Source organism: Festucalex cinctus, chromosome 17 (assembly GCF_051991245.1).
Source record: "Festucalex cinctus isolate MCC-2025b chromosome 17, RoL_Fcin_1.0, whole genome shotgun sequence".
Classification (NCBI taxonomy): Eukaryota; Metazoa; Chordata; class Actinopteri; order Syngnathiformes; family Syngnathidae; genus Festucalex; species Festucalex cinctus.
The window spans coordinates 6,956,891-6,973,472 of record NC_135427.1 but is presented as its reverse complement, the minus strand read 5'-3'; the positions used below and the strand labels follow the sequence as shown (position 1 = coordinate 6,973,472).

The following is a 16,582-nucleotide window of genomic DNA, read 5'->3' as shown; positions in this document are numbered from 1 at the left end:
TAATGTGTGGAGTAAAAAAGATCTTAGTGGCAAACACCCACACTGATGGCAGCAGCCATCTCCGAAGCTCTGAAGGCTTTCCCTTTTGGAATTGAGGACGGAGGAGTGTACACACAGAAAACCCCTCAGGGGATTCAAACTTCATTTGGGATACGTTTCAAAGCGCTAAACAAGACGTTGCACTGCCCATTGAGGGGCAAACCCCCCCCCCAAAAAACTTAAACGTCAATTAACGTTTATGGCGGAATTCTTTCGGATTTTATCGTACGTCATTAAACGTTTTTGGCAGTCAAAGAGTTACTAAGGATAAAACGTTATGCAGAGGTGTACAGTTTTGGGGGTGTGAAATATTTTATTCTTCCTGGGGGGCATGACATAAAATAATTGATTAGCACTGTTGTACACACACCTAAAATATACCTTCAGCAATGGATGCTTTGATGACTGAACAGTTACAACAGCAACGCATCCCAGTCGGATTTAATTAACAGGGTAATTTTATATTAGTACGAATGAATCGTTACTCTGATTTCTCGCACTTTAATCAATATTGACAGTGATGTATCTGACATTGGGGGTCTCACATTAGAGCTTCAGGTGCACGGTTAGCTTTAATAAGATCGCTGCACGCACACAGTGTGTGCTGTATTCACAATGCAATCCCCCCCATTTGCAGTCTTAATTATCTTCCCCCAGCAGTTATCATCTTTTCCTAAACATTCCGAGATGGGAAAGATAAAACTTTTAATAGGTAATTGCTTGTGAGATTTCACAGGCATCTGCAAAATACTTCATCTGAGCCTGGGAGAAGCACACATGGGTGCTGTGTTCTACCTTTTTTTCTTTTAATGCACAGTGCAGACCTGTCAAAAAGAAGCTTGGTGTATCCTACAAAAAAAATAAAAAAAAAGTACTGTGACCTTTGTCTCCCCGCTGTCACTGGCGCCTTCACTGTTTCACATCAGATTGCTGAGTGTCAGAGCGGAAGCGAGAGCCTCAGTTACAGATCCGACTCACAGGGCAGGCTGAAAATACATCGGCGAAAAGAGACTGTGAAAAGGAACATGACTCGGCAGGACCGAGCGATCCGGGTCGCGTCTGCACTGTAATGCCTGCCGCCCGCTTCAATCTCGGTGTGATGGCGAAAGCTGGGAAATCGGAAATCAGGGTTACGGTTCACATTTTAAGCATGGGAGAATGTTATGTTAATGGAACATTAAGCCGTAATATTTTATTTCAACGCTGTTCAAACATGAAACAGATTACAACCTGTATAATACTGAAGTTTCAGATAATCTTACAGTATACAAGTACAAGTTTACTGAATAGTATTGTCAAAATTAGAGTAAAAAAAAAAAATAATAAAAAAATCGCAACGTTGTAGTCTCCCAAGCTGAAGGTTGTGAGTTCGAACCTCAACCCTTAAATGAGTTTTATTTTTTTCAATTTTTTTATTTTATTCTCTTCCGAGTGTAAACCTTAGTTTACTCTAAAACTGAGTATATTCGGTCCCTGTCTAAATAGTGAAATTTACTCCTAATAGTCAAATTTACAGTACGGAATTTACTGTGTACTATTATAGTATTTAATAGAATACAATTATTGTATAGTGTACTATTATAGTATCGCATAGTATTATAGTATACAAAGTAGTATACTATTATAGTATAGCATAGTGCCGTATAATATAGCATAGTGAAATATAGTATTGTAGTATAGTATAGTATTATAGTATATTATATATTATATTATAGTAGAGTATTATAGTAGATTATTATAGTATATTATTATATATTATTATACAGTTCAGGGTGTACCCCGCTTGTACCCTGCCCAAAGCCAGCTGGGATAGGCTCCAGCACCCCGCGATCCTTGTGAAGAAAAGCGGTTTAAAAAATGGATGGATGGATTATTATATAGTATAGTATTTATTATAGCATAGCATTAGTATAGTATAGTATCATATCGCATCGTATCGTATATGGGCCACAAGACAACAAGGCTGTAAGTCAGGGCGTTCAGCAGCGACTTCTTTCTCGCCAGTTCTTCCTTCCTGCACCCTCTCACTGCCTAATTATCTTAATGTGAGGCCCCTCAGCATCCACAAGACCCCATTAGACGCCTGTTTATGAGGACCTAGGTGCCGCATAGCAACCATCAACTTGATGACAGAAATCCACTCAGGGAACACGGACAGTACGCTGCCAACATCGAGAGATTGCGACTGGGAAGTTGTGAGATGAGAAGGAATTGTAGTCTTAGCAAATGATGAGAAATAAGAGAAGTCTAGTAGATAGGTGGATTTTTTTTTTTTTTTCCTCAAAGGGCTTTTTTTACGTGAAGACAGAGGTTTTGCGGTCAACGAGCCCCTAAGGTGTCATTCACTTGATTTGAGTGAACACCAGTGTAATGTATCAGATCAACTTGAGTAAACGGGTCTATGTGTACGTGAAAACATTTGTATTGCACAGTAAATTCTATAGAGTAAATTTGACTATTTAGAGTGGGACCACATAGACTCAGCTTTAGAGTAATACAGTAGTCACACTCAACCCTGATTTTTTTCCCCCAATCCTTTATTTTACTCTCTTCCAAGTGTAAATATTAGCCTACTCTAAAACTTTATTTGGTTCCACTCTAAATAGAGTCAAATTTACTCGAAATAGTCATATTTACTTGACAAAATTTACTGTGTACTCATCATCCCTAGGTGAGATCAATACTTGTAAGGAGTGCATCTTATTTATCGACATGGAGGTGATGATTCCGCAGCATGTTTAGCCGAACAAGCTAGCCAACTAAAGTTCGTTGCTAGCAAGTTGGTGTGGCGCGAATAGCACTACTTGTATGTGTAGGTGGTTTTTCCAGACAGCCTCAGCGGCTCAGTTATTGGGAAAAACTTACAAATCTGTGATTCTCAATTTTGCTATAACTATGTTTTAGTGAAGCCAAAATGTGATTTGAGTCTCATTATGTCGTATGACTGTAGTGGCCGCGAATGTCTGCTTGAATTCCTGTAGCTTGTCACCTTGCTCATACTGAGACAAAAGCACTTCTGCCATTTGTATCCAAGTAATGAAAGAGAATATCCTGCACCCGCTACCAGCACACCCATCTATTCATTCTAAATATTAATTATATCATTTGCTGTGAGAAAGTCTCATCTCATCTTCCACCGCATTTGACAGGTAATTAATTACGTACGGGAGCGTTTTCATGTGTCCAAGTATGTACACTAATGTGTTTAGCAGTTTTTGAGCATGCAAATGGCAGCAACATGACCCCGTGGTGCACTTCAGTCAAATCTTGAGTGCACAGAGCTAAATTGCATCCATCTCTCCTAATGTTTCCTCATTTACATATACTGTAGCACCATCGGTCTATCTACTGTATGCAGCGCTGCCAGGCCGTCACAGAATCAGCTGAAAGAGCTCCCATCTGTATGTTTAAACAGGTGGTGATCGCCACTGGTTTGTAATTAACTGCTACGCTGGCTCTTTTTAATCGTCTGATATAATAAGAGAGTTGCAAATATTTTGACACTTTTTTTCCGTCACAGTAAGTGAAGCGCAAACCTAATCATTAACCAAAACGTAGTAGCTGGAAAAAAAAAGCACAGCTTGGAGTCGTGGGTTTTATTTGTGATGCTTGGATGTGTTTGCTGAGTTGAACGCAGGCATCTTTATTATTGAAGCCGCTACGTTCCTGTGAACAATAAGACTGCTGACTGTGTAGGCAAAGCTCGTATTTGCATTGTTAGTCCACATGGGCTCTCTCGCATGTGGCTGTGTTGTGCCGTGTCAAATCCTGTGTAATCTGCTTCTATTACAGCCCTGTTCTGTGTCGCCTGTGTTATAATACACTATCACTGCAACAACTGCATGTTGTAGAATGACAATAGACGAGAAATCATCATCCTGGAGAGTGTAATGGTGTGAGTGAGGGCAAGTATGGACAAAACTGTGCACGTGTCCGCAACTTTAAAAACAGCCGTGTTTTGGACGAATTGGCCGAAAGCAAAACATCACTTCTCATCTGTGCTAGGATGACGAGATTTTCAGAATTAAAATTCACTTGAATTTAGTTGAAAATTAAATAAACAATATATTCTCACATTGAGCTATTCAGAACAAAATCTAATTGCTAGCATGCTTGCAATCTGGTGACTGGTGATTGTGCTATTACTTAACATAATGCTAAATGCTATCGTGGTTGAAAGTTCAACAGTGCTTAACAAGTTTACACGCTCACCTACCTTGTCCCTGCTCAGCTAGCGTTGGGTTTGACCGACGAATTAGCTGGAGATGAGAATGCAAACGTTAATGTTAACGTAAATAGGAAGGAATTTAACAGTTAAATTCCTTTTTAATTGGTTTTATTGTATGAATCGCTATGACAACTGTGTGACTGACATACACATGGCTCAAACAATTGGGTTGCTGACTGGGCGCCGGGACGGGACCGGCATAAATGTGGGGCTGGCGAAATCCAATGGGACTCAGGACACAAAGCTCAAAAAATCGGGACAGTCTCGTTTAAAGCGACATTCCCGTCACTCTAGTCTAACACAAACAAGAGGCCTGGACTAACTGAGTCATACTGGTACTATTAAAAAAACAACAACTGTGAGATCACAATTCAGAAAACGGTTTGCTCAAAGAAAATAAGCTGCTCGCATTTAATTGGTTGTATAATTCCACATTTTATGAGCGTACAGGCACACCAGAGCCCCAACTATTTGTACGCAAACAATTAAAAAGTCAGTTTTCCCAAATATGGCCTTGTTAAATGTATGAAGCAACTCACAATGCACTGCAATTAAAATATGATACGATACAAACGAAGGAGGAGTTTGTTTTACATCGTATCTGTGACAATTATGAGAATAGTTTCACATGCGTAAGGACACCAACAAGCGGTCATGTGCCACAGCAACATGAACACATTTATTTTCTGGGCCTGCAGCCTGGGGGCAGGCAGCAGATTTGCCTGGAAAGCTGCTTGATGCCACCAGCGATGTAAAACTCACAGGCTGGGAAAGCTCACGCTGGGGGCGCCTTCGCGAACCTTCCCCCTACCCGTTGGAGAGGAGGCGCCGCCCACCGTCCCCTCTTGCCCACAGGCGTCAGTATGGCCTGGCTCATACGTCGCCCTGCCCGGAGGAGGAAGGGCCACGTTGGCGCCCCCTCTCAAGCTCGCCCTGCTGCTCTCTTGCTTACATATGGACACCACACCCACCACCCCCAATCCTGCTGGGTGCTGGCCTGCGGCTAGAGGACATGTGGCTGGTCGAAATGCGTCATGATGCTGGGCTTTTTTCTTTTTGCTCTGATAGCTCTTGCTCCTGTCTGCAGATTACCCGCCTGGAACACCTCACAAAAAAACAGCACAGTTTTGCTTTTTATTGCTCTGATTGCAGCTCTCATCCTGTTTCAGCTCTCCTTTCGCGTCCAACAGCCGTTTCTGTTTTTTTTTCCTTGGGATTTATTGCTCACAAGGATCAAAATCAGCTTTTTAGCTTGTGTTATTGTTCCTAGATTATATATCCCCCCATTTGCACTAAGAAATAAACGAGTTATATGAATAAATGCAAGAAGCTTAGAATGCATTGAGGTTTCCAAGCTATGAACGCAACAAAACCCGATAGGAGAAACAAAATGCTGCTGGAGGATTTACACCAGGACATTTAATAGCCTGCTTTGGGAGCCTTACTTTCACATCTCGTACTTTATTTTGTCTACCTGTTGTTATCATCACACAGCCAGAACTACCTCAGTATCATGAGCAAGGGCCAAAGAAGAAAAATGACCAATAAATACTTTTTGAGGAACCGCCATTTTAATGTACGTACAATGGGCAGTCAAAACCTAATGAGCTTGACTGAATTGAATCTATTAATAATTTACATGTTGCAGTTTGTCACATGAGGTGTGGAATTTGGACCTAAAAGCAGGCAAGACACCAAAGTTGAAAAACAGTCTTTATAGACAAAAATACAAAGTAACAACAGTGAGCAGGGCTAGATTCAGATGGCCTCGTAGAAAAACACTTGAGGGAGTAACCTTGACTAAGAACCGTGAGCGACCTGGATGCAGAGAAGAAACCTCGACCACACTCAATTCTACATGACGGAATAAAGGCCTACGTGACAAAATACAAGGGTGACAAATATAGGATGATAGCAACTGCATAGCAACTGACATCATCATCACAAGAAAAAATTAGAGTGGCAAATACAGGACCATAGTAACTACGTTGAAACTGGCAACATCATCTTCAAAAGGAACAAATGCAGGGCCATGACAGGAATCATACAGTAGAATGCTCATAGTTTTAATAATGTCAATAATTATAGAAACCCTCTCAGTAAGATGCAAATCACCTTAATGAGCAATGGAATATTTTATGATCTTTTGTTGAAGGTCTCGGAGTGGAGACCGTGTCGTCGCTATGTTAGCCACAAGTCTGCATGCATACAGATGCCTACAAGCGTTATCCTGCAATGATTGCATAGAAAAATATGAGGCAATAAAAAAAGGAGTGCAGCACGAAGATCAGAAACAACAATTCTAGAGAAGCATGAGAAGGCGTCACAAGGGAGAGGTACCCTTAGATGTCACTGTCAAACATACCAGCAGGATGCGATTGAATCACACTCCCTCAGGAATCTTGGGGAATGAATGAAGAGATAATCTGATCCTTCTACACCACCTTTGCGATTTTCTCCACTACTGTATTAATATGCTATACAGCTTGACAGAAGGCAGTTGAACAGGTTAAAAAAAAAAAAAAAAAAAAAAAAAAAAAAAAAAAAGCAGCGAGCTGAAGATAAATCAAACTGAACATAAAGCTCAGAAAAGAAGAATGGAGGAAAGAGAGTCAACAGATGTGTTGTGTAAAGATGCAGTGAATAAATCTATGCTTCGACCTGTAAATGAAATCAGGAAGCACATCGGATTGGATTGGTCCCCGATTGTTTCAACATACAGTACCATCAAAGCGTTCTCATTCAGTTTAGTTGCTGAAGCATTCCCACATATGTTATTATGATTTTTATTCTCCACACTTTTTTTGCCGCCTAACAACTCCCACAGAATACTTCCAATTTACATTGTTCCAATTTCAACTAGCTTAAAAAAATTCACACCTCCCGGGGTATATATTGTCTGATTCCACATTACTAACAGTATTTGCACAATTTAACATTTAACATAAACTTTTCCCCATTCATTTTCAATGGGACAGACGTTGAACTTTTTCTCAGTATCACTTTCCACTAACCAGGAGGTTATAATTTCATAAATCTCTCAATTGGCTTCCTAAGCATTCCACTTGCAATCAAATATTAGCGTTCAGCTTTCAGCATTCCCACGCAATTTCTCCAGAAATTGCACTTAGTCTAGTTATATGAGGCTTTGTGGCATTGTGCACTTGCCGCCAGGTGGGCGTCGTCAAAGACGGGAATTGCCGATTAATGGAAGTGCCCAGGCTCGGAGTACAAGATTTAAAAAAAAAAAAGTAAGCTACAGGTCTCATACGGTCGCCGTACGGAAAACGCACCGCGTCCGTTCCGCAGTCAGTGTGAATTGGGCTCGAGGCAGACCAACTCACCATGCTGCCTTGAACAATATATGTGCACCAGGGAAACATGTCAAGTAAATGGGGAGATTGACATTCGCATCCCAGTCTGCGTAGCGTCCTCTCCAAACACGGTCACAGCTGTTTCATATTAATCGGCCGTTCTGTATGCCACCCTGCAGTGGTTTTGTCCACTTACAGCCCGTGGTGCATGCATGCATTGAAAAATGTAAATGGGCAGGTGTGCTATGGTGGAAATCATTTTCTAATATCAATATTAATATGCTTGGAAAATTTGAGTGAATATTCACAAACGTCAAGTAGAAGGAGCTGAATCCGAACATTTTGCATATCCAGCGAGAGTAATCATGCTCAAAGATTAATGACTCTGCCCATCTCCTCTCATGTTATACCAGCAACAAATTGGATTTTATTTGGCGGTGCCAGCCATTTAGTCGGGCTGCATGTTTGTATTGATTTTAATCTTCAGTGCACCCAAACAAGCCGAGATTTCTTCTCACCAATTCCAATATATTCTGCCGTCTTTGTCATCCTGTCCTCTTTTCACGTTGTGTAAATTGTTCCACCAGCTCCGCTCCGTCCCAAGATCAACAGTTAAAAGTTATAAATGATACATAATTCATTACGCACAGCACTGCCGGCAGCGCAACAGATTTGATTTATGTATGACTGCCTCCTCTGACCCACAATATCTATCTGCTGGTTCCTAAATTCAAATGCATTCAAGCCATTTCAGACTGCATTTCCAATGTAAAAACAACACAGTTATCTTCTTCTAGTGAGAAAAAAGCACGTTTGATAGTTTTGCCCGATATAAAAACTAGATCTGGACACCTGGTAACGATGATAAGTTACCTACATGTATGGAAGTGGGCGTGGAAAGTGATAGAAAAAGTTCAATGTCTGTCCCATTGAAAACGAATGGGGAAAAGTTGATATTAAATGTTAAAATGTGCAAATACTGTAAGTAATGTGGAATCAGACAACACATACTCCGGGAGGTGTGATTTTTTTAAGCTAGTTGAAATTTGAACAATGTAAATTGGAAGTATTATGTGGGAGTTGTTAGGCGGCAAAAAAGTGTGGAGAATAAAAATCATAAAGCATTCCCACAACTACTTTTTTTTTTTTTTATGAAGTTCATTTGGAAAGACATGCGTGGGTTTAGAATTCTTAGTAGATTTGCGCAAGGGCACAGAGACGAGAGCATGTTATTTATACTGTATACATTGATTGGACTCAAGGACAAGGGCATCAAACACATTTAGGCACACTAATGGTACACGAAACAAGTCTACACTATATAAGCATACTTCTTTTCTCCAGTTTACTATTGTTGGAAGCAATCGAGCGAACAGCGCTATTACCATAAAATATGTCCTATTCATAAGCAAGCAATTTTTTTTCCCTCATTTTGCAAGTTTCCAAGTACCATTTGCGTTTTTTCGGGTGCTTCTCTCACTCAAAAAAAGACTCAGGGCTAGAGTTTTTTTTTTTTTTTGGCAGTGCATTCAAGCCCAGTGGCAATGAAAGGATGGATGGTTGGACGGAGTGGTTTAGGGGTTACCCGTATGGGATTTCCGAGTGACCCACTTCTTACCACCCGTTGTTGCAGAGGAGCCGTCTCCTGCCTGTCTGCACTGCGGTATTCATCGAGCCGAGGGGGGCATCTTTGTCCGTTCGCACTCCTCGTTGCCATGACACGAATGTTGCAGTTTCCATCGAGCACTATATGTTCAGCTTGCGAGTAACATCAATTTGTGCGCTTCAAATTTACAAGCTTCCAACTTTCAAACTTTAATTATGGCTATCAAGATAATGGTAAACAATCTCCAGCTATCCTATATTTTCAATATGAAACCAAAACTCAATCCCTGTGCTGAGCTCATCTGAACTGTACCATTCGTGAAACCGTGCGTGACACTTTGAAGGACCATTTGCCTTGGAAGAATTTGAATACAAATGTGTAACAGTAAGGCTGGGTATCGATTCAGATTTCCAGAATCGATTCGATTCACAAGGGCCCGATTCGATTCGATTCGATTCAATTGAGGAATTCACGCAGTAGTTATTTTAGACAGTCAAAATTACCAATGCTGCAAATAGTAGAAACTTCTTTAACTTAATGCATTAGTAAAAATATGAATATTTACATTAAGAATTGAATCCATTGCAGTTACACTAATAATCTGTTTTATTTAACATGGACTTATAAAAACAAATAATTTGAAATCAATTACAACCACAGTACAGGCTGTGTAAATAAAGTGACAAACAAAAAACATGACATTCACATTGTCGTGACATCCATCCATCCATCCATTTTCTTCACAAGGGTCACGGGGGTGCTGGAGCCTATCCCAGCTGGCTGCGGGGGCACTACCGATCGATACATGTTTTTATGTATCGATATTGGGATATGAAAAGGCGTATCGATATGATATTGATATATTGATATTTTGAACCCAGCCCTATGTAACAGGTATTCACACAGAAAGCTGCACTAAACCAGTGAACAAATAAGCTAACCCACACAAATGAGTAAAAAAAACAACAACAAAACAGCTAGAGTAAAGTAGATGGTGCCACTGTTTGTATTGTTGATACTTTCAGTCATGGTCTTTCCCACAAAGACATTTCCACACGGAACACAACAATGCACACGCACACACACGCACTGTACCTCCTGCCAGTGCTTGTGTTCTCCTGCCCACAAATGAGGCGAGGCAGCCTTCCTTACTTCCGTAACCTAGTTTTTGCCTCTCCCCTCTCCATTTTAGCCTCATCTCTCCAAGGGAGTAGAGATGTCTTGCCCAAGACGATTACCGCATCAAGGGCCATCAATACGTGCCATGTTTAGTTTACGTCGCTAATAATAGAACGTCAGCGAGGTGTGTTTGCGGCCGGAAAACAGACAGGCGTGCGCGGTGGAGTGTGGTATTCACCAAGGGGCTAATCTGTATCTCTTAGTGAGGAGGAGTCCCTCTGGGCCTCTGCGAGGTTCCTGAAATAATGTTGCATTCCTCCAAATTGTACATCATTCATGAGCTGTGAAAAGCAGGGGGAAAGTATCCAATAAGCTGATGTGTGCTTCAATGACCTTCTTTTTCAATCTGGACAAGAAGGTAACCATACGGGGAGATACATACTGAGAATGACGATTCAAGGAAAGTGCCATGCAGGATAAACCTGTACGCAAATAAATAGCCATATAGATAAGAGCCGGGTGCCTGCCATGTGCTGATATGAGAAAAGCATATCGTGGGAAGGAACAAGAGAGGCAGAATATAGAGATCACTCCAAATATTAAGCTTATCAATGAAGCTCTTATTTTGCACCTCTTATCACCTTGATTCAAAACAGTGTGGGAAAAAAAAAGGTAGTGAGAAACAACCTGCAGGACATCTTTGTTTCCACAGTTTGGGAGAATGAAAAGTAATGACCCACGCAGGCACGGGGAGAACATGCAAACTCCAGGTGAAAACACTATCAAAAAGAGCTTGTTGCAACATAGCCCTGGCTGATCTCAGTCCGCCGCCACCTGCTGGCCATTTTTTGTAGTAGCTACCATTGTTTTAAGCCACCTCTTCATGTCATAAGCTGCACCAAAGCCTTCTGTATGCATTTGCATTAAAAAAAAAAAAAAAAAAAGTATAAATACTAAAACATGGAGAGTTACGGCAATGCAGAGGGCAATGTATAAATAATATATAGGATAATAAATAATATATTATGAAAAGTAACTTTATATGTAAATACTAGCCTACTACAGTACCACGCTTATAAACTGTTCTGTTTTATTGAGTTCTGTTCTATTTTATGGCAGCTCGTACCACTAGACAAACTTTACTTTGTTCCCCAAACTGTTAATTGCAATTTAGGATTAATTTGATTGATTTAATGCCGTTTGAATTGCGTACAACAGTCGCTGCCGAAATTCACTAATTAGCACAATGCATTTCTTATCCACTTGCAGCCACTGCTGCTGTGTTTACTTGGCAGGCTGTGTGCGTATGTGCATGGTGGGGGGGAACTCTGGCTCCTGCCCCCCCATCTTTGTCTTCGGAGGCTGGGAAAAGCCCTTCACAGCTGTGTTCCAACATACACACACCTGCCAAGCTTTCAGCGTGAAGACCAGGTGCAGCAGACTAAAGCTTATAGACAAAACATCACTTCAGCAGAGCCAGAGGAGCAGATTATAAAATACTGCAGTGGGATGGCTGCAGGTAATTAAATACTATCAGCATTCTGCCTTCAGTCTGTCTGCTTTGTTACTACGGAGGAAGCTGGATTAAATGTGAAGCCGGGACAAATATATCAGTTTAGCTTATATCAGGGAAAAAAAAAAAATACTTGGATATGCTGACAGTTTTTCCCAGGAAAATAAAAATGTGTTTTAATTGGATAACTACATTTAGTAAGGCCAGCTCTAAGCCAAAGAATGTGGATACGGTTGTTTGCCTATCCTGTATGTCTCTATAATGTAAGCGTAGCAAAAAGGCACCGTCAATAAAAGAACAGGTTCAGCGCTTATGTGAGTGAATGGCATGACAAGAAACGCTGGAGCATGACAATGAGGTCCAATGAAGTGTCAACAAGACAGAATGAGACAAGCACAATCAAAAGCAGGTAAACGCAAGACGGGACGCATTAACGAATTGAAATATTTAACAAAAAACAAGACAGTCGCTGTTGAATAGCAAGCGTTTTGCCGATTCGAAATGAAACAATACAAAAAGGCTTGGAACAGGGAACTCTGGTCTGGACTGCTGACTCGGTGCCATCCATTCAAGAATTTGCAACACAAGTGCCAGTGGAAGAGAGATGGCAGCCACTGTACTGGCAGTGGACAAAATCATGGGGATAAGTACCAAAATCTGACAGAATGAATGTAAAATTTCTACCCAGTCAAAATCCAGTACAACAGTTATGAGCGAAGAGGGTTGCTTCAGTGAAAATGGCAGGGAGTGAATGAGTTAATAGCGAGTCATGCTTAGGCACACTAGTAACCAGCTGAAGCTAGTCGCTAACTAGCTGGTGCGACATAAATAGCACCGACCTTGCCTCGACTTCCAACTACTCGCATCTTAGTTCAATTATTGGAAAAACGTAAACATCTGCGATTCTCAGTTTTGCTATTCTGTGTGTTTTGATGAGGTGCAAAATGCAAATTTTGACTAGAAAGCTGCTATGGGAAAGCGCTTATTTTGAGTCTTGATATACCCTATGTACCAGTGATCCAAAACAACTCGTCCATTCCGTACTTGTCTCGACAGACAGAAAAAAAACTACCAAAAAAACAACTTTTTTTTGTGAGTATATGTTAGCAAACAGACATGCTAACCACTACTGCTCCATGCTTCTGTTTCCTATCAAATCTCTATTTTTACAAGTGCTAATAACATAAGTGACAGTCAAGCAGAGAAGAGTGAAGCCTTGTCCGCTAGTGATAACTGGGTCACAACAACTGACGTCTTGTCAGCTTTCCGTGGAGACACACATCCTTTAGCAGGGCCATCTTCCCATGCCTTCCTTCCTTCCTACCTGCCACTCTTCGTCTGTGTCGCTTTGTCTAGAGCAGAATGTCGTCCTCAGTTAACGGAGCAGCAGCGCTCCCGCCGCTGACTCATAGCGTCGGATGGGGAAGCCCGAACGGCCCATTAGGCGGAGGTACTAGTGAATGACAGCATGCTGCGGTGTTAGCATCCTGTCAATCAGAAATATTTACTCGAGCAGCACTGGTGGGAGTGGGGATGAAGAAGGGAGAAGGAAGAAATATGGCTTGCTTTTTTTTGTTCTTTTGTAAAAAAAAAAAAAAAAAAAAAAAAAGCAGTGCAATATTTCAAAGTTAATTAAGTCGTCTTTGTGTGAATGAGACAGAAGATCGTTGAGACACACAATAGACCTCGATGATGTTATTGTGACTGTCTTTCATTTAGTGGCTCTCCATCATCATGATGAATAGGGTTCCTTTTGTCAGTCGTGCTTTAGTGGAGCAGGTATTATTTTGCTGTGTTTGTACCTCTTGCTGACTCCTTGAATGATAAACGCTGTCACCTTAGTAGATAGAGTGCAGCCCGGCTTGCCTGAATATATGTAACAATCACCGCCAATCTGAAGTATGTGTCACGCTGCCCATTTATCAACGTGAGCACATTCCACTACTGATTAACGCTGAAATATGATGCTGTTGATGATGTCGCTTCAATATAAAATGACAGTTATTACACACTATACGTTGCCTAGCCTGTTCCAATCGCTCGCACGTGAATTATTTCCAATCACTGAAGCACGATAGATGCAACCGAGTTTGATTCATTTTGCATTGAACATGAGTGTGAAATGAGTTGAAAGGACACATTATAATGTCGCTACAAATGGTTGCCCCCATCTGTTGTGGTTTAGGAGGGTGAGGCAGATTAAAAAGGTAAGTGTGCTGTGTGAAAAGGGAAACTGTCGAATATGCTAAAAAATGAGGTTATGTTTAAGGGATATTAGTGTCTCACAGGATAGCAAAAGTTCCTATCGCAACATTTTTCATCTCGATTAGTGATTTTATTTATTTATGTATTTTTACCATACACAGCTTTCAGGTTTTATAAATGTCAGGGAGTTTTCTTACTGTTGATTCTGCTGCCGGGCTTAACAGCGTCCTTTGAGACTCAAGTCAATGCACTGGATTGCGGCATGATAATAGAAACAATCAAGGGCGGGTACAATAGTAATCGATAGAAGTTCAAAATGAGAACGGTATGACATCTGGATCTTATCGCAAAAGTATGCACCCGAGGCTATTGTGCTTTGCAATGCTCAGGAAGGAACAATTAAGTGTTTAAAAGCCGCTTTCCCTGTTATCGCGTCCCCAAGCCATTTCCCATGACAGACTTTTCAATATTCCTTCTTTCTCATCTCAGTCCTATGTGTTTAATGGCAGACTCAGGAGGATTAGAAAAAGACCTGGTATTGTTGGCTCCTTTCATGCACGTTTCAATGTATCGCTTGCATTTCCCTAAATGGGAGCACAGTGGCATGCTAATGAGTGAAGCCTAAGCTAGTGACATATGGTGATGATAATGAGATAAGCAGTGTTTGAAAAACAAGGCCGTATATTAGGTGCAGAATCTGGCATGTTCCGCGGAACAGACAGCGATGTCCAATGAATTTAAGAACAGCAGCCCTTGGGGCGAAGCTGCATATCATGTATAATTCAGGGGCCTGGATCCTCAAGTTCTCGAGGCGTTGTTTCTGGGCACAAATGAAAGCGTGTGCCAATGACATGCCTTTGATATGGGAGGATCATTCTGGAAGTACTATTTGGTTCTCAAATGATGTTACTAGAAAGTAAAAACCTTTCATCTAAAGTGGGGTGAAACCATAATGATAATTAATAAACTCCAGCATCCAACGCCCCTATCCAATGATATACATCAACGAAACACTCACCAAACGAAATGCTGACATTGCTAAAAAGGTGCGACAAATGAGAAAGAATGGAGTTATCGAAAGCATGTGGACTAAAGACTGCCCAATTTTTTATTCAAGCTAAAGATAACTGGTCAACAAAAAACACGAATCGTAAAAACAGTGGAGGAATTGCACGAGCATGAGAGACAACAACAGTAACTTACATCACTAATTACCCAAAACTGGAGTTGTATATGATTACTTGCTGACATTACCAAGGCGAACTCTTGTTTATACACCTGCATTGATAACATGTATTGCTGTTCCCATTTGATTCTAAATATTGTCTGGCTCGAATTCCGTTTGGACATTTGTTGTAACAGTCAAGGCTACATGATAAAGCTGTATTGTGGCTACAATGAATCTGCTGTCAATACGCAAAATGGGGGTTGGTGGTCTGGTTCCTGGAATGCGGCTGGCGTGGGCTGCCCTGCTGGGCGAGCTGGCCTTGGTAGCACTCAGGAGTCCTCTATCAAGAACTACAAGTAGCTGGCAACAGCGGTGGCTGAGCTGACCAGAGTCGAGGCAATATTGCCTGAAAGCAATGGGCCGAATGCAAGCCGATCTACTCTTCTGGAAGCCACAACGTGTGAAAGCTGATTCGAGGTCAGCGAAGATGGGGACGGGTCTCGAATAAGCCAACGGCTTCTACCAGTCAGCCCTTCTTTCGGATGTCAATGTTGCAAATGATGTGATGTGATTGATGTCAGCTGTAATGTGTCCGAAACTAGAAAAATGAATGAAACAAACCAATAGTCAGCAATAGAATGTTGGATTAATCTAATAAGAGTATCGTAATTGATTATCCTGTGATGTGGATGTGTCAAGAGTGATGTTGTCTCCCTTATTAAACCTGTGCAACATTCACAAAAGCACGTCCTTGTGAGTTGTCAACAGGATGTTCGTCCTCACACTGTTGCTAGACACATAGAGGAGCAACAGTTTGTGGTTGTGTAATGCGTTTCTCAAGTCATTCACTACAATAAAAATGAGAAGGAGAAGAGATTGCAAATGAAATTAACGGTTTGTACGGTACACCACTTAAGTGAGTGATTTAATCTTCTTCAATATATCCACCCAACCCAATTCATGAATTCTATTGACTGCTGTATAAATCTTTTGTGTACAGCGTTCTCCAGTTTAAGTTCGGACTTAGCAGTCACAATTACAGTCACAATTCACGATACTGAGAGAATAAAATCTGAATGGCCGATGCAAACTGTGAAGTTTGTTATTTGAGAGGCTCTCGTTACTACATACATCCTAGCATAAAACAGGCACCGTTAACTGTGTTTTCAGTGGGGGAAAAAAAAGAATGGAAGTTGTTAGTAAAAGTGGCAACGTAAGATGGCTGTCTTCTGACTTGGCTTGGCTTAGGGGCCAGTTGATTGAGTCCATATGTAAGTCTGTGAGGATGGCCACCGACGAGATGGTTATGTTATTTTTTTGTGTTTAATTTTTGAATAATTTTTGAATAATTTTTTTTTATTCGTTTTTATATTCACTTTTATTCATTTAT

At 41.0% G+C, this 16,582-nt stretch overlaps 3 protein-coding genes across 3 annotated transcripts in view; 1 reads left to right on the top strand and 2 right to left on the bottom strand.

Moving 5' to 3' along the window:
• snx29 (sorting nexin 29) overlaps positions 1–16,582 on the bottom strand; it is a 187,499-nt gene that overhangs the window by 11,758 nt on the left and 159,159 nt on the right. The window contains exon 21 of the transcript XR_013279503.1: positions 921–1,025. The gene's annotated coding sequence lies outside the window, so the exon portion shown is untranslated. The remainder of the gene's footprint in view (positions 1–920; positions 1,026–16,582) is intronic.
• The window catches only part of ercc4 (excision repair cross-complementation group 4), a 221,266-nt gene that overhangs the window by 45,539 nt on the left and 159,145 nt on the right, over positions 1–16,582 (bottom strand). The gene's annotated exons all lie outside the window — the stretch shown is intronic.
• Positions 1–16,582, top strand: part of shisa9a (shisa family member 9a) — a 42,445-nt gene that overhangs the window by 6,923 nt on the left and 18,940 nt on the right. The gene's annotated exons all lie outside the window — the stretch shown is intronic.